Here is a 19,686-nt window from a genome sequence, read left to right as displayed (position 1 = left end):
ATGGCTTTTAGCCAAATATTTTCTTGATTGAGAAATTAATTTCTTTGATCCAATCCTGAAATATACACATGCATCTAGAAGGACAATAAAGAAAACCTCATTTACCAAAAATGTTACAAATATTTTATCCAAGACTAAATATAAGAAAAATATATTTGCCTGTTTTGTATAATGTATCCAAATCCTGTTGCATCAGAATGCTACATTTAAAAAAATAAATTTATGGGTGAAAATATTTAATTTCATGTTCAATACAGTTTGTATTTCTCTAAATATAAAATATGAAAGCAAGTATTAAGAATCATTAGTGGTATGTGATAATTAAAGTCTATATGTAACTGAGGATTTCTTATCTGCAAGTTTACTGTAGAGAGCTCATTGGATTTCTAAACCCAATCACTGGGGACTGGACAAATGGTATTTACACACTTTTAATTATCCAGTGAGATTAGTGTTTGCAGTCTGTGTAAGTAGGTCACAAACATAGCAATGAAAATTAATTGTGCTACAGAATAGCAATGATTCATGTGTTTTCTAGCCATAATTCTAGTAGTATTTTAAAGGTAAGCCTCCTTAAATAATTTATTTTTGAGAAGATCTATTAAAAACATTAGAAGAATACTTTAAAAGCAGAACAAAACACCACTCTCATTGGAAGTAATTTCTCTCTGCATTTATTCACTGTTACTTTGCAGTACAATTACTTCCATTTTCAGAGATATGCAGAGTCAGCACTCCATCACTTGTGTTGTCTGTCAAAAATGTATGTCCCAACTGAATTTTGTTCTTTTTTAAATATAACAAGTGGGAAGAGATGGTGTGTCACCAAGAAAAGAGCCTGTGTTTTAAATCAGCTGTGATGCCAATTTCAATAGAAATATGCTGGACTTGACCACATTTGTGTCTACACACATGTAAGTGTTTTTCACCACGCTTCATAATTCATTACTTTGTGATGTTCTTGGTCTTAGACACTCCTTATAGCAGTGCTTGCACAACACAATGCTCTGCAAATGTCAGCAAAGACTCCTGCCATATGCTGTAGCTGCTTAATTTTTTCTTTATTTACCCCATAAACATTAGTCTCAAAATCTCACCATTTTAAGGCATTACCAGCCTCTGTGGGTAATTCTTTCATTATATCCATTCGGTTTAGTTATTACATTAGTTCCATTTCTGCAGTCATAGTTACACTAGTGTATCAGCATTTCCCACTTCAGTTGTTTTCAGTGCATAAAAAATTAGTCATAAATACTGTTTCATGATCAAATTTGGCATAACTTGCTTTACAGGTCAAGCAAACACATTTTTCTTTCACAGATTAAAAGCAAAATCTGTTTGATAATATTCAAGCCATTTCATTAGTTGAAAAACATTTGGGTTTATTAATTTGGAAACACCATGCCAAGTTCTGCTGTTATTTATACCACTGTTAATCCAGAGTAACTAAACTGTATTCAGCAGATTAGTCTGAATTTATATCCATTTTTATAAAAACAGTCAAAAAACAACCCCTTTTAACTTAAATAAACAATGAGTAGGGAAAGAAAAAAGGAAATTAAATAAAAGAAACAGACTGATTAGAAGAAAAATTTGTCTGCTTCATTGTATGGTCAAAATTATTTGTATGGTGTATAACACTTTGGGATTGCCCCACGAAGGAAGATGATTGCAAATGCCATTCTCACTGATAGTTCTATATTTCCAGTTCAGCTGGAGATTTAATTTATTTGTATTTGAATTTACTGAATAGCAAGAGGAAACTGATGTCCTGAGGATCAAAGTTGCCTTTCCTGAGTAAATACTTACCTCTTTCACATAGGGAAGCAGTGGTTAACATAGTTTCTGCACTATGTCCAGTAACAAACCATTTAGATCACCACAAAATCTTGAAGATAAATTTTAGCTTACTTTGATCCAGGTTGTGTATCTTAAACTTTCTGAATAAGGTGGATCAGTCACATCATGTTGGAATAGCTCCTCTGTAGGTTCTTAATGTTGCAAATCCTGAAGAGCTGTCTGTTCCCAGGGAGGTCTCAGACTATTGCACATTACTCAGAGGATTTCAGGATTCCACAGCTGTATAAATCCTTTAATTAAAATTCCTCTAAGGTAGGCTATGGCAGTCTTGATATAGGTGGGTGGATTAAATGTTTTTTTCTATCTCCTAAAACCCAACAGCTTTGCCAGGTGACAGTAGCCACCTCTGCTACTGAGCTGCCTTTCTTGGCACCTTTTGGAATTCTGCATAATAATATATCTTTCTGACAAGGATATACCTGCTGCCTTCTGTTTGATGGCTTCTGTTTTATGGCTTCTGTTTGATGGATTCCTTCTCCAAAATCCAGCAAGGAAACCCTTCCATCCCAAATGAAGATCAATCGCACTGCACTCGAAGTTTTGATAAATACTTTGATCATCCAATAATGACTAATTGGTTTAGGAGAGCACAGTAATTCTGATGGCACTCATTTATCAAACAAGAGAGAAGAGAAACTTGGACCTTTACAGCGAAGTCAGCCATCCTGTTTTAGCAACTGTGTTTTATTTTATATAGTATAGGTCAGCAAAGAGAGCCTCTCCTACCTTCTTGAGTTATAGGTAAGCCTCTCTGAAGCCTAAGAATGAGCCCAGTGTGAATGTTTCCGCAAATGATGCTCTTTGTCTACACAGTCTCTGTCCTTACCCAGTTCATTTGATGTCTGAAGGAAATTATCAATAGACATTAATAAGAAATGGGCAAAGTACATTGTCAGTTATAGAAGTGGTTTCCACACCTGCAAATGGTGACCTTCTCCAGCTTTTTACTGTATTCTGAAGCCCACCTGGCTAAAATAGCTGTGAGTACTTCATGTTATGCCCATGAGAAGATGAATCTTGATATGTGGAATACAAAGCCAGGGGCTACACTTCTCTCATATGCTGAAATTATTGTGTCTCAGACATGGGCCCTCTCACCAGCTGTCCCTGACTCTGCAGGGCCTTGTCAAAGTAAAGACTGAGTTCTCCCTGCCTTCTGCTGAAAATGCAGAACCTACCTCCTGCTCTGGCTAGTTTTGCCACAAAGTGCAGGTCACTTTTCAGCTGCAGTATCCAGGCTGACCTGCGGGTGGAAGTCCTGCTGAAGGAAAGGAGAGGCACAGAGGCAAGTTTCTGAAACACTGAAAATCCAAGAATATTACCTAGACCCAAATATAGTGTCATTCTGGAGGATGTTTGGAGGGACTATCTTGCTGTCCTTTTCCAGTGACAGTGACCTCTTCTAGTGGTAGCTGTGCTTCTGCCCTCTCTCAAGGTGTCAGTGAACTAGAGAGTGACTGAGCATCAGTTGCACTCTGTGGGCTGTGGAAAACATCTGGTACAACTCCCTCCCTTGGATGTGTGCAGTGGTGGCTGAAATTAATACATCAGTCCATAAGCTACTGCTTTATTTCATGGTATGGGAGCTAAGGAGCAAATCACTACCTATTCTGTCATATCTGTGTAGCAGAAGGCATTGCAGACAGTGAGGAGATAATCTTTTAATTGCCACAGACAAACTGAGAAGGACTGGAGTATCAGAACCCTTGGACATACAAGGCAATGAGTGAGGGTCTCTTTGATCAGCTCACTGTCTGATTTCATGCTNACATCTTTATGTACATTCCAATCAGGAAGTGACTTAGCTAAGACCTACAAAATTTCATGCCACACATAGGTGAAATATTCTCAATTTTAGTGTGATAACTATAAGTTATAAGCCTCAGAGAAAAACCTACCTTGCTTTACAGGGAGAAAAGATTGCACCTGACCTCTTTCTTTGCATAGAAACTGCCCCTAGAGCCAGCTGGCCATAGTATCCAATATTCTATCTTCATCTAAGCAACCTCCATGGAGTTTTGAACTGTCACCTGCACTTAGAAAAACTAAGTCAGAATTCAGGTGCTGTGGATTGTTGTCACCCTGGAGATCAGAAGCCTAGAAGAGAGTCTATAGTACTAGGATCTATAGTAAGGATCCTTTATAGCTGTATGCATACATCACGTGCAAGGCTATCTTTGTTACATCTTGGCAATAGACTGGGCACTATACTTTAAGCATTAGCTGATGTGAACTTAACTTGTCCCAAGACAGTTCTCAAATCAAGCTCTACAGACATAGGTATATAACTCACTTGTTACCTTTAGCACAGGGGAGCTGATGATACTGATGAACACATTCAGATTCCAAGACTTGGGTTTTACCTTCTAAAGTTGCTGATTATTGTTCTGGCTTATCTTCATGTCATTAAGAGTACTGTTGCTCAGAGAGCAACCTATGACAGCCCCAATCTCATCCTTGTTAAAAAAAAAGATGATACAGGAAGTATAGTGGGGAAAAAATAAGGAAAAAAAATGCATGCATGAATATTCCTGTTATAATTCCTATATAATTTCCATCATAACAATAGATAAGTAAATAGATAATACTGATTGACCTAACAAGCCAACAACTCTAATGGATTCTTGTTAGAGTGGCAATAGCCTCACCTGCTGTCTCAGAGCAACCATAGAGCTGAGTGGCTGTTGCCTTCTTTGCCACCCCTATTCTCTGGACAGAGAGAGGGACACACCTGGCTCTTTCTTATTTAGGCCAGTGTAATGATTCCTGGTAAGCTAGACATCAGGGCTAAAGAAAACAGTTAAAGATTTGGATGAGAACATGGTGTGAGGGCTGTTTCTTACTCTCTCCCCTTGCATGCAAACAGCAGTTTTACCTTGTAAATCAACAACTTTTATATAGGATGGTTACCACACACTTAAGTGATTAATTCAGTATCAGAAACTGGTTTTACTTTTGGAAAGTCTCATTACATTGTGGCCTCCCTATGTTTTCTTAAAGGCTAAAAACCTCCTCTCGAACACAGTCAAGGCTGTACTGAGCCAGACTTCAAGTCAAACCAGTCAGCATCCTCCACTGAAAATGGCCAGTAGCATATGAGTAAGGAGAAATTGCCAGAACAGAAAAAATACATCATCAAACATTCCTGAGAATACTCTCAAAGCCTTCTGCAGTCAACAGCCTGTTTCCTGAGACAACCATAGAGCTTACATTCTCCACATTTTATTTTATCACACACCATTGGAATCATGTTCACAACATGATCTGATACAATCTCACGTAGCTGGCAGTGTGATCTTCTCTGTGCAGCATACACTCCCCAGACCACAAGGAGTTTGTGTTTCTTTTGTTTTGTTCTCCTTACCAGCAAGCTTTTGTGAAATGGCTTTTTTCTTATGGGTATAGCTATGGGTAGAAGAGCAGTGCTTAGCACTGTGGGTACCCACAGTCTGCACATAATCATTCAGCCCCTTGCATAACCAGAGTTTACATTTCAAAGACTTCTCTTTGTAATGCTTATTTTTGCCCAGATATTGCATGTTTCTATAGGTCTAAGACTGTCTAATGCCATCATCTACTGTGACAGTCTATTTCTTTTCCAAACGTGCAGCTGGTATGATGACAGGCTCTGCTAGCTTTTTCCATGGTTTGGCTCTCTGATGGATGGAAGTAAAGGCCTTGGAAGCAAATTTGCAAGGTGTGCTCCCATGCCAAGTTCTGCCTCATTGTCTTATAGACACAGCTAAAGACACATATACAGTAACTCTGGATTTTATTACTTCAGGAAGTTGCAACACTCGGAATCACATCTCTTGAAAGGCCAGGCATCCTCTCACTCATTGTTTTCTACCTGCTCTGCATCTACTCCTACTCCCACCTGTAACATCTTATACAAATAAAGAATAGAAAAATAAAATACAGGAAGATATATTACACTTCAAAATACTTTACTTTTTAAAAAAAGCTCTGTAATATGCCATCTCCAGACATCTTCAGTGTTGATCCTTATTAGCAACATTAACCATAGGTAAAACATTGCTATACCTACACAAAAAAAAAAACCCAAATAAACAAAAACACTAGAGCTCTAGTTGAAAAGTAAATTATAAGTTTGAGTAACCCATGCAGAGTAATTTATGGATATTAATATGCAAAAGGAAAACTGGGTGCCAGCACTACATAATCTACATTGTCATTAACGTTATGTTTCTGTTTAGTAGAAGAACACCTCTGTCACACCCAGCAGTACATAAATGCATAATTAAAAGACAGTCCAAGCCTTTCCAGAGCTGTTGCTCACAGTTAGTTAGAGTAAGGAGTAAAGAATGGTGTTCCTTGGTCCTCTCTGCCACCAGCTTCTATTGGACTGGATGACAGGCTTTTCCATGAAAGCTGTTCTCTGTTCCTACTACAGTTCTGGATATATTTTGCCACTACTATAGTTATTCAACAGACCAATTCTTAAGGTTCCTGTGACCCAGCTATAATGGTAAAATGTTCACTGCTCTACTTACCAAGGGAATACGCCGAGAAGTCAATCTGCAGGATGCAAAGGTTTGTTTTGAATAAGAGCCTGGATGGGTGCAGTTAGAGGCAACTAAGGCAAAAGTAAACTGCCTCTGCTCTGTATTCTGATATGGAAAAGTTTAGGAAAAGAGAGTGATACACAGGAGAGAGCTATGATAAATTATCTTTAAGTTCGTATTCTCACTCTGCATTCTGCATAGCCCTCAGGAGCATAAGTTAATGTTCCACTGAGATGAAAAAGAGAGAGAGTTTTGGGAGCTGGTGCCACCTATATACACACTGAATATCAATGTCATTTATTTCACCTGACATGCTTACACAAATATGTTAAACTTCAAGAAAATTAGCTTTTCATCTTACTCTAGAAAGCTGAATTTAAGCTTTAGAAAGAAACCACAGAGCAATTCTTCATTTGTTAGAAAGCTAGCTGCTTTCTAAAATAAGGTGTTTCTGAGAATAGATGCATTGATCAAAGTTATTTTGATCAGGGGACAAAAGGCTTTGGTTTTGGCATGGGTTTTCTGTTTATGGTTGTTCTTTTGGTTTTTTTCTTAGCTTATTTTTTATCCTTCTTTTCCATCCTCACCCTCTCACCCTCCCACATAGTTTTTTTGGTTTGGTTTTGAGTTGATTTTTTTTTTAGTGCTGCAGATAGCAGATACTTCCCACCTTTTCCTTTTGAACCTGAGCATCAGGATGAGCCCAATGCTGCTGTGACAGTGCTGCTCAGCCTGGTTCCACAGGCAACACCAGACACTGGCTCTCCAGGTCCTGCTTGCCTTGTCTTCTCCCTTCCAGGACAGTTGCTAAAAGTAGCACTGAGGATTTGCAACATGGGGCTTAGGTCTCATACTTGGACTACTGTTTTAACTGGAAGTAGCATCAGGTCCTTAATTCTTCTGGAACTGGTCTCTGGTTTCCAGTCCACAAAAATCAACAAAGGGTCGGTGCCTTGCATTCCTCACTAGCCTTGGTTGTGTGATTTACAAATGAAGCCCCAGCAGCCTTAGTTCCTGTGCCATCCCATCCCCATCTAGCTGACACGTTTAAATTTGAGCACTTTTGTTCTCAGAAGCAGGTGAGATGCAAGAAATAGTCATATTACAACCACCTTTCAAATAACTGGAGAAATCTGCATCAGTTATGTTAATCTACCTCTATCTCCCTCTCACACAAACATGTTCTATGAAAGTAAATTCTGCAATTATTTGCCTAAATCCTGTAATCCACCTGTCATGCTTTGAATCCCGGCACATGGTTAGGTCCTTGTGGTCTGTGCCTGCACCTCCACTCCACCATACTGGTGGCTCACCCTGGCAGCGGTGTGAGGGCAGTCGAGGGCACAAGGATGAATCCTGCTCCTCGGGCTGCCAGGGCTGCCAAGCACCACGTGGTTTGCAGCAAGGGGAGATTTCTGTACAGGTACAGCCTGTAAAGATCCCAGAGAGATGTTGCCTGGTGCCGTAGGCCATGGTAAGGGAGCAGTTCTGCTTTTGAGAAACATGCAGTTTGGTCCTCAAATGGACATTTTGTCCCAAGCTCCCATTGTTCAGGAACAGAAATAGGATCAAAACCCTCTGGTAGGGACAGCTGTTAGTTCGATGTTGTTTGGCACAGCTGGCATCGTGGCATTGGGATGCATAACCATCCTCAAAATCAAAGCAGACCTTTCCTGGACATGATGGAGGGCAGTTGATCTGCCCTCTGCCTTCAGACACGAAGCAGTTAATAAAAAGTGTCCATAATGAGACTTCATATTAGCTCTCAATTTAGGTGAACCAGGAGCATCCACACCTCTCTCAGTGCTATTATTTCAGCCTTGCTGGCTGGCAGACTCCACAAGACAGCAATGTATCCTTGTCAGAGGGACCAGCTGTCCCTGCTTAGGTGAAACAGTCCCTTTTTTGTCATTCTGTCCCATTAAAATAATTCATCAACTCTGATGCATTTTAGTAGGGGCTAATGGTGCGACCCTGTTTTCCCTTCAAATGTCCCTATTAATTACCTCTACATAATTTCGTCTGTGTTATATGGTAAAATATTTTGCAACTTTTATTTCTCTTAATTTTTGAAAATTGAGAGTAAAACAGCTGAAAAAAAAATCCACAATAAATAACACTGTTTCTAACACAAACCCTTTCTGGAGGTGGTAAATCACCGCTGAATTATTTTGTCTCTCTAAATACATTGCAGTTAATTGCTTTTTGGGCAGATGTCTGTCACCACCCTCTTCTGAATGGAGTCCAAACAATCCACTCATATATCACAGACCCCTTGTTGGGAGCACCCCATCTCCAGTTTTTTGGACAGCAAGTAAAGAGACAAAAAAGGAAGATTAGGAACAAATAACTTTAAAAATAATCCTGTTGAGTTGAATACTGCATGTTGAAAATATTGTAAGGTATAGAATAAAGCTCTGTAGGTATTATGTGGAAGGGAACACAGTCATATCAGAACAGATAAAATGGAAGATTAGACAAAATTTTCATATCACTGAAATAGTTTTTTGTAGAAGTTAGTGAGATAAATTTGAAGGGACAAATTCTTTTCTGTGTTCATCTGGGAGAGATCCACAACAAAGAAATCTCCACTTGTTGCTTTGAACACCACACAAGCTACTTCCAAGGTTTGTGGTTACCTCACGCAAAGTGGCTGTCACAAAGCACAGGCTGGATCTGGCCCCTTAGATTAGAGTAGCATCTTTAATTATTGTCACGAAAGAAAAGGCATGGCTTAAAAATCCATTTGATATTTAAATATATCCCCATGTAGACAAGTAACATAGATAGTACACATTGTATTTGTTGCTAGGAAGATCTGGAACAATTTTTTTTAACCTTTTCAGGATTTCATATGATGGGGTGAAATGGAGTCATGCAATGGTTGTTAGGGGCAGGGTCAGCCACACAGCTTTGTGGCTGTTCCTTCTGCCATGACCCAATTACGTGCGTCCCATCAGGCTAAACTGTCATAGGATACACGTATCCCCTATGTGTCAGACGAGTCAGAAAAGGCAGCAGGTATTTTCAGTCCTCGTTACTAGACTTCCTATCACTAATATGAGGATGAATGAAATGAAAGTCAAGGAAATCAATATGAAGAAGTGTCATGGTTAGATACTTGCTCTCCTCTTACCACTCTCTTCTCTTGGAAAGTGCCTTTTTTAAATATAAGGCCCTGAAAGGTATGACCTGTGGGACATTTCCATTGTGTCAGGAGTTTCAAATAGATACACATCAATAGAAGGAAGCACAATGGATTCCTTAATCCAGCCAGCATTAATCTCTGTTCGGCAAGTACTGCAGGTCTCTGTGGCATTCCTGTGGATAAAACAGGAGCTTCATGCCACATAAGACTCACAAAGACTGAGCTTGCTTTAACTGAATACCAAGGTTTCCCTCAAACCATCTTTCCTCATAAGGTACCACTTCCTTGCCTCCAGCAGAGAGGATGCCGAATGGGACAGACGTGGTTGGGTTTGTAGCTGATTTCTCACATCCCATGTGTTTCTCAGCAAGACAGAAGAACTGGCTCATCATTCAGAACATTGAAAGATGCTCAGATTCATCAGTCAGCTCTTCATGCTAAGGGGGTTCAGCTCTAGGCCTGATTCTCCTACTTCTTTCAAGACAATTATTCTCTCTTTAATTCCTTTAAATTCAAATGAGTGAGTCCAGTCAGCTTGATAACAATAAGATAATACATCTACACCTATGAGAGGAGTCTGAAATTTACTTTTTGTGTGACCCCTTGTGCCTCTTACTTATGAGTGTCTAATGCCAAGAAACTCTGGTGTGAAAATACACAAATAAGATGCAGTCTCAGGGAACAAGAGCCTGGTTTTCACTCAGTAGATAAATAGTCACTGAGGCTCAGTCAAACTAAAGGCATAGCTAAAGCACCTCAAGTGATAAAAAAATCATTGGGATTATACAAAAGAAGTTGAAAAGTGAGATGGGCTTTCTGAAGTGAATCACACATATACAGGCTGAGTGAAGTAAGGAATTTTTCCTGGCATATTTCCTGTTTGTCTCCAAGTTGTTTCTTCTTGGAAATTATACACGTAAATGTGCATGTCTAGTTATGTAAGCATAGATGTATGCAAATATATTATATATGACTTGGATTTATTTTCCTTTACCACAGTTTTTGTTATTGATGAGTACGAAGCATTTTTCTGTGCTTTATATTTCCAAAACCCCAAAGGACTTTTGAAGACCTATATTCATACCAGGGACACTGACCTTGCTCTCAATGAAATGAGAACTTTCCTCATTGTCCTCTAGGAAAACTGGCATTTTGCTTGGTGATATTTAACTCATACACAGCCTTGGCTATTCTAATTTTTAAATTTAATTTATTTCCTTACAGGGAAAGTAATAATACCACTGGGGGCCAGAGATTTTCTACGGTTTTAGTGAAATGCCATAGAGTCTTTAACTTCCACCTGAAGAGCCACCAGAGACAAACAGAAAGGACCTTGGGTTTAATGTCTCATCTAAAGGATATTCTAATATGTTGGCCTCATTATTCACAGCAGAAAAGGCCTTTGTCATGGTCAGATGGCTTTAATGTGTTTCGTATGCTACATAAATTCAAACTTGATGGCTCATTTATTTGTTGGATTGCAGCGTTATTCAACCTAAATGAAGCCTTGGTATTTACTAATAATTTGGGCTCTGGCTGTTGTTTACTTAAGCAAGCAGTGTCCACTCTCTCCTTCGTTGTCTGTATTAAGTTTGGACTCTACTAATTCAAAGAATATTACAGAGAGGGACAAAAAGTTGCTAAGAAAATAGCTTTTCATTTGTGGACAATTATTTTCCTAAGCCTTGAAAGATTAGTATTCCAATATTGCAATTTCTGACATCAATTTTGTCAGGGTCAGAAACAACTTCTCAGATTCATTTAAGCTTTGAAGTACCCCCATGAGGAAGTGAGTCATCATTATCCACATTTTGAAGAAGGGCAAATTGGAGGTAAGAGGAGGCTAGATGGCTTATTCCATGTCAAGAGAAAGAGATTGACTAAAATACTTCCAGAATCCAAATCTGTCTTTTAATCTTAGGACCACATTTCTTGCTGTGATGCAACAATGTTCTTTGATGAAGCTAAATACAGCAATTATCAAACTATGTGGTCACACCACGCCAGAAATGTTCAGAACTTCGAGATTCTCTCCTATTTTCTAAAAAATGAGACTACAAGACTGTAATGAGGAACTATGTAACTATGTGATTACATATAGTGTGCATCCTCTGTTCTACCTTATAGAGAGATTTACCTTTTGACTTGATGTTTTTTTCATAGTGGAATTCTAGTTGACCTCTCCCAAAGCTACTTTAAAATCCTTACCCAGTTGGATATTGTGAGAGCAATCTTGAAATTAAAAATTATCTATTAAATCAAAATTAAAACTAAGAATCCTACTGTGCCATCTTAGATCTAGTAAAAAACGTGAGTAAATATCCATAACCAAGACAAAAGATACTCATCCTTCCCGCAGAAACAGACAACTGGATTATAGAGAACTGAATAGCCTCACTGAGTGGAGACCTCATAGCTGTCTACAACTTCCTCACAAGGGGTTTAACTTGGATATTAGGAAAAGGTTCTTCACCCAGAGGGTGGTTGGGCACTGGAACAGGCTCCCCAGGGAAGTGGTCACAGTAGCAAGCCTGACAGAGTTCAAGAAGTGTTTGGACAATACCCTCAGGCACAGGATGTGATTCTTGGGGATGGTCCTGTGCAGGGCCAGGTGCTGAACTTTGATGATCCTTGTGGATCCCTTCCAACTCAGGATATTCTATAATTCTATGAAAAACTCAAACTGATGATTGGTTTCAGAGTGGAACATCCACAGCTAGGAAATACATAAATATAGTATAAATACCAAATGTTCATTTATGTCACTAATTACAATTTAAAATTATATACATGGACCTGGATTTTCCCTTTCCTTGTGGATCCAAATGGGGAATAACTTTAAACTTTAGGAAAAATAATTTTCTGGCATTGAATGTGGGCATTCTTGGGCCAGTTCTCCCAGTCAAATTTTACTACGAAACAGCTGCTGCTTGCTGGATCTCCAGCCAGTTAATAATTTGCCACTCTACCAAAAAACTTTTTGAGTGATTTATTAAGTGATTAGGAGTCTGCTCAGACAAATCAAGTGGACTTCATTATCCTAGCAGCAGTAATTCAGCTCTGTAGCAGAAGGAAAGGTGTACCTGAAAGTACAAAACAAATTCCTTACTCGATACCCTTCACTTTCCTCTTGGAATTGCAAACCACGTTAGCTGTGACTCAAAAACCTGTTTTCTTTTTTCCCTTCCAGTACAGGACTATGCCAGCATCCAGCCTTGCTGGCATATTGGGCCCGGCTGGGATGGAGCTAATTTTCCTCAAAGTAGCTCTTTTGGTCCTTTGGTTTGGATTTGTGACTGAAACACTCTTGGTAACACAGGGATGGTTTAGCTGTTGCTGAGAAGTGTTGACACAAAGTTAAGACCTCTTCTGCCTCACTCCACTCCTCCAGTGAGGAGGCTGGGAGTGCACAAGGAGTTGGAGGGGACACAGCCAGGACAGCTGATGCCAACTGACTCAAGAGACATTCCATACCATACGGCATCATGTTCAGTAATAAACTGAGAGAGAGAAGACTTTCCAAAGATGCTGTTACAGGCAGTGCTGGGCAATGGTCAGCTGGTGAGCAGGGACTGCTTTTTCATCACAGGTTGTCTTTGTCCCCAGTCCCCACCTCCCATTAACTGTCTTTATGTCAACCCATGGATTTTCTTGCTTCCAGCCATCTCTGCCATCCTGTTAGAGATGTAGCGAGTGGCTGGGTGGGTCTGAGCTGCCCACTGGTGTAAACCCATCACAGCAGGGTACAACCTTTTATGCAAAATGTTCAAAGCTTATGAAAATTTCCTGACTCACCTTCCTCTTAAAAGAAGAACCTGTAGAAATTACCTGCTTAGCAGCTCTTGGGTGGCCTTAGTTAGACAAATTCACCACTGTGAGAAAAGGGTGACTCTAGGGTGAGATTATTTAATTTTCTTTGGTGTCAATGTTCTCCTCTGATTTCTTGCTTTAAGCTCACTAGCTTGACTTAGCCCCTCACTCACAAGCACACTAAGGTATTGATATTTAGAGAGTTAGTTACATGTCATCATAATCTCATATTTTAGGAGCAACAAGTCTGCTTAGGATTCTGGTGTCATGTAGTAGGGATAGGCAACTTATAAAAAGCTACAAAAAGCATCAGATATTTTCACTGTATTTGAAACTAACATTGAAGTACACACCTTGTATGATGATTTTATTTTGTTTCCTATAAGGTGTACCAGCAGTGGAAAAGGATTCTGAAGTAAATAAGGCATTGGGATATTTGGGATTTTATGGTGAGATAATTCTGCCACAACCACTACACTTTTCCCAGTGAAAGCATTATACATCACTTGCAATGATCCAGCTTTACACATCATGAACATGAACTGTCCTTGGCATGGTTACAGACTTGGACCTTGCTAAGGTGCAACTCTGCATCTGCTTCAGGACCAAATGTTTCATAACAAGCACAGCAGAGCTTCCACTGGAGTTACTCAGGCGCACTCCTGTTAACAAAATTTGATAATCCTCTAATAAAAACATCCAATCTGTATCTGGCTTCTACCACATACTACATAACCTTATAATCCTCAAATTTAATAACATCTACAGGTTTGGGGAATAAAGTCTTGCAAGTGACAACACAGATGACAACTCATAGGAGGGAAACTTGGAGGCTGAAGATGGAAGAAAGGTTTGTAACAAAATCAAAGGACAAAGAGATGGATTTTTCTCTTTTTTTCCCCCCTGCACCTATTAGTGCAGTTTCTCATGCATTCAAAGGATTGTCTTCCCTTCAAGAAGACCATAGTAAAATATTTCTGGTTTTATTCCTTTTTTTGCAGGCATGCTAATGCTGAGAGTAGGAACAACAACAAATCCAAGGATTTCTCCACATGCCCTGGAAAACAGCTGGTTATCCTATTTAACCAGAACTGAAAGACTCCGCATTCATAAAACACCCCAGCAGGAGCCTTATTTTGTACAAATGTGTACAAACTTCATGGGGGAAATCTGCACCGGCATACCTCATTATATCTAATGGAATACTATTAAGAACTCCATGCCCTATGAGTTGAAAGTCTTCCTGTAAGCAGGTGGCATTCTCAGTCTTGCTTGTTAATGCATACATTGGAGCTGGTAAAAACATAGTGCCTTCATGTGTTTTGCCTCCTATCTATCCTCTTTTTTTCTAGAGCCAAACATCCGGCTTCGGAGATGCTCAAATCCTTTGTGCTGCAGGGCTGGAATTAATGAGATTCACCTGGTCAGAAATCAGAACCCACAGATCCATACTGCACCTCAGTGGAGATCCTCAAACCTAGTACCATGTGGGGAGAGTTTTCTTCCACTACACCGTTAAAAGAAAGAAAAAAAATAAAGCAAATGTAAATATAAACAATACTAAGACCATCTTCAGTGAAGTGCTCTAGAGGAGTGACTGTCCTTACTTGCTTTCCCTCAGGATGGCCCCTGAGTTTATTTATTTATTTGTTTGTTTATTTATTTATTTAGGAGCAAATCTTCTCAGGGGAGAAATTCAGGTGAAAATATTTACCTCAGATAGAAACTTCAGAGTGTGCAAAATATTTATGTTAACATTCTCAAAGGTAATTTAGCAATTAAAATATTTTTATTTAATTTTCCTAAAAAATGGTGTACCCATACTGTGGCCCATTTGAGAGTTCAAGAAAACAATCTTAATGACTTCCACTAGAATGTCAAAATGATTTTAAATGAGGTAAAAAATGCTTGTGTTCCTAATCCCTGAACATCTGATATCCTAACCCAATCTCCACAGGAGAATTTAAACATGTGCAAAGGCTTACAAAAACTACACAAAACTAAAAGGTGTTAAGGTCATATGAGGGCTGGAACCTATGAAATTTCAGAGTGCAAATAGGATTTAGGAGTCTGCGTTTTCACTGAGACAACAAAATTGGATATAATTAGCACACATTGTTAAAATTCATCTGTCTCCCAGTGTTTCAATTATGCTTACAAAAATCAACCCAGAAGGATAAATATGGCTAAAAAGGTGGGGAGCCACTTTACCACTAAGACTATTTTTACTCTGTAAAAACTTGCATTTTTGAAATTTTACTGTTTCTCCTGTTCTAAAAGATACAAATGCCACGGTTTTACCACAAACTGCTTTGATAAGTAGTCAGATGCTCAGGTCCTGAATTACTCCCCATAATTTTCAAAGAAGATAGATATCAAACTGTAAGCCATATATTTTTTTATTATTTCATTTTATTGCAGCATACCACATCATCTGTGGTGAAATACCCACTCTAAGAAAGCCTCCAGGAAATCAAGCGCTCTCCTGCACCGTTCAGGGATCAGGAGCCTCCCAGATGTTGCTCAGCGTCAACTGCATCAAAAGCCCAGCGCTGTCACCACTCACAAATGCCAGTCAACAGCATCTGCCTCCACACACAACACCCACGTCTGGGCTCTCATCAGAGAGCTGCTCTCTGCTGTTAAAGCCAGGTGGGCTTTTGTCCTCATGGAACACGACTGCCCTCGGCTTCTGCTGAGCTCTAGCTCACTCTAGTGCAGAGCAGAGCCTTCAGTGACCGCAGGTGTCAGCAAGGATTTAAGGGCTTCTGGTCTGTGGCATGGGAGTACCAAGATCCTCCTGAATGCGTAAATAAAGTGTCAACATTTTTCACTTTATTTAGTACCTTCACATGCACCTATGATTCTACATTAAAATGCAAACTTAGGAATGGATATAACTTGGTTTTGGCAAGGTGTGCCTTCGGTATTGGCAATTGTAATGAAGTGGTGGGGAATGTGGACAAACTGGGAGACTTTCACAAACAGGTGCTGCTTGCAAGAAGTAAGAGGGTCAGAAATGGGAACCTTTGGAAATTTATTTAGTCTAGTTAGTATGAACTAACCTAATCTTTGCTTCCATAGCTGGTGTAACATTAAAATCCAAGGGATCCCATCCACTCTTTTGGCAGAAGGGAGAAAGCAATGTGGGGATGTGCACTTAAAAGGTGGCTTTTCATTAGTTTTTGTATGCATAAGGTTTCAGACACCACTTAATGCCAGACATTAAGTGTCTTCAAAGACACTTTGCTTCTCCCAGGGGAATAATAGTAATGCAGATACTTTGAGATAGAGCCAGTAAATGATTTTGGTTCCTATGAAGCCTGAAAATTCTGGGAGGACAGGTGAGGCTTAATCCAGGAGTCACAGCCGCAGAAAAACCACTAAAAGAGGCAAACTTCTTGCATTCACCTGAAAGCCAGAAAGGGAAATGAATAAAAGACATCAGGAAGTTTTTATTTTCTTTCTACAGAAGAATAATCACTCTTGTATATAGAGAAGACAAGAAATAGGTGATTATCTGAACTTCACTTACTTTGCTAAATATCTTAACTACTCTCTCACGTGATATTCTTACACACAAGCTGGGATAAAAAACCTAGATCACACTTGTATAAAGCAGGTACAGAGATGGTGGGAAATCTGCACCCAGTCTGGAAACCAGTCAGTTCCCAATGGGAAGAGCAGCCTGCCTCGAGTACAGAAGTTTGTCTTTATTCAGCTTTATTCAGCCCTTCTGTTAATGACTCAAAAGACAGAACAAAAAGTAAACTGATTAAATTCACAGCTGACACCAATCTGGAAGTGCTGTAAATACACTGTGGGGGAGGATTAGAATTCAAAATGTTTGTGACAAGCTGGAGAAACAATAAGGGGTGGGGGAAATTAAAAAAAAAAGGGAGGTAACTCCATTAAGACAATGGTAAAATTCCATACACGGCAGTAATAGTAACTAATGAAATATAAAATGGAAACAATTGCATAGACAGCAGAAAGGCTCAGGCACAGATCACATTATGATATAGAGAATAATACAGTCTGCATGACAAGCATGATGGTAGTCCTTGCTAGTTGGCTGGTGCACCGAGATGTTTGTGCACTTCTCATCCAGAAAGAGGTGCACAGTCCATAGGAAAAGGTGATCTACTCAACAGAGGAGCCTACAAATTTTAGGAGGAAAGCTTAAAAGAATTGGAAATGTTTAGCTGAAATATGGAAAAGCCACTTCAGAGTTAAACTCTGAAGTCTGAATGAGGCTGATGTAAAGAAGAGAATAATCTGTCCCCCATGTCTGTAGTGGGTACAACCAAATCAGTGGGTCTAATCTGCAGTGAGAACTAGGCTAGAGAGCTGGAAAACCTGTAAGAGAAAGGATAGTCAAGCCATGGGTGATGGCAGATTCTTCAGCAGTGACGTGTTTGTGGCTGTTTACTTTGGCTGAATGCCAGGTGTCCACCGAGCCTTCGAAGATTCCCCCCCCTTGCCCTCCCCAAAGGGGAGACGAAAGAAAACCCACTACAGTGTTTTAAAGGATAGACAAGCTTAATCATGATTCACATTGGTATGGTTTGATACAGTGTCTCTAAATCCCTTTCAGACCGTAGCACAGATACAAGACAAAGGGTGATGAAAGGGTGGACACAGCACTGCTTTCCTAGCATTCTTTAAAACAACTTGTATTTCTTTGCACAGTTTGTTTTCCTCCTACTCTTCCACAGCACTGGGTATCCATGATAATGGATAGGCTATTGTTGAAATAAAGCAAAGTGCATCTGTATTGCAATATGTAAATCAAAAGAGTTTAAACTCTCTTATTCTGGAATACTGTCTGCTCTTTAAGTGAAACTGGACTAATCCTTTACATATAATCCTAATAGAAGTTGAACTGAAATAGGTGAAAAAGGACTAGGCCCCTTTGTGACTCTTAAACTTTTTGCCTGTAGAAGTATCTGTAATTCCTCCTTTCCAGCCTGTGTCCATCCCTGCTTCTTGCAGTGGCTCTTACCTGCCCTCTCTCACCTTGCTGACGTGCTCCTGAGGACAGGGATGAGCCTGGGCCAGGACTGGGCTTGTTTCTGTAGGAAGGAGGCAAGCTTCCCCTTTATGGTCCTGGAAAGTCCTGCTGCCTCTTCCTTGAGTAGGAGGTTTTGAGTCGAGTGCTCCCAAGAAGACCTGGCAGCTTTCAGACCCGCAAAGCCACCTCCTGCCCCAGCAGCCCAGGCAAGGACAACAGAAACATGGAAGCACACACAAGTAGAAGGCAGGACTTGGCCTGTTATCAATGGTTTAGTCTTTTTAGTACACTAAGGATAGAAATATATGAAAATCATGCTTGGTTCATCTGTGATGATCATTAGACTTCTGAGACAGTTGGTATTAAGTGTCATAAAAAGAGAAATCGATTTGTATTTAGTTATTTGTAGCTAACCACTGCTCATATACCTGACCTACTGGTGCAGCCTTCCTGCAGCTCCTGAGCTGCAACTTGAAGCTATGCAGAGTTGAAGCTGTGCAAATATGCACAATTTGTGGAATGTGCACTTCAAAGTTACAAAAGAATCAAGGTATTTCCATTTATGGCCATTGGGCACTGAACTTGAGAAAAGTCTTGTGTTTATTTATTGTCTCCTCTCAAACAGCAAACCCCTCATCAAATTAATGCTATGCACTGGAAAGGATAAACATTTTGAAAAGGATCAGGGAATAAATGCAAACACAAATAATAACCTAAATAATCTAATATCTAATAGCTGGCTTCCATCCCTACCTTTTAGATTACATATTTATATTTTGTATTCACGTGTGAAGATTAAATTCTGTTAAATTAGGGTGACAGACTTAGAACGAGCTTCTGAATGCAGCTTTTTCTAAAAGCTTACTTACAGATCATTCCCTCGCTCTCATAAACTAACTTCTTTGCAAGCTATTAAAGAGGAAGAATTTCAAGAATTTTTCAAATTGGCTGATGCAAAGTACTTTGACAGTTGCATAGCTTCTATTTTCAAGAGAAATTATTCCCCAGAGAGAACAGTGTTGTTTCCCTTTGGTATATTAATTTAACTTAATTTTTTTTTTATGGGTAATGCCCTGAAAAGTTGGAAATGCTTATAGCTCTTTTGCAAGAATGTTATAAATGGATGCTTATCTCAGGCACTAGATATCTTTATTTCTTTAAATAGAAATACCAAGTCAAGGAATGGGAATAAACAAGAAGAGTAAGCTACAACAGCAACAGATTTTCCATTTGCTACAGCAAAATCTTTTCTTTTCTTTCTTCTCTTTTCTTTTCTTTTCTTTTCTTTTCTTTTCTTTTCTTTTCTTTTCTTTTCTTTTCTTTTCTTT

The sequence above is a fragment of the Lepidothrix coronata genome, unplaced genomic scaffold (genome assembly GCF_001604755.1).
Source record: "Lepidothrix coronata isolate B3197 unplaced genomic scaffold, Lepidothrix_coronata-1.0 Scaffold0, whole genome shotgun sequence".
In the NCBI taxonomy this organism is placed as follows: Eukaryota; Metazoa; Chordata; class Aves; order Passeriformes; family Pipridae; genus Lepidothrix; species Lepidothrix coronata.
Note: the sequence above shows the minus strand (reverse complement) of the source record.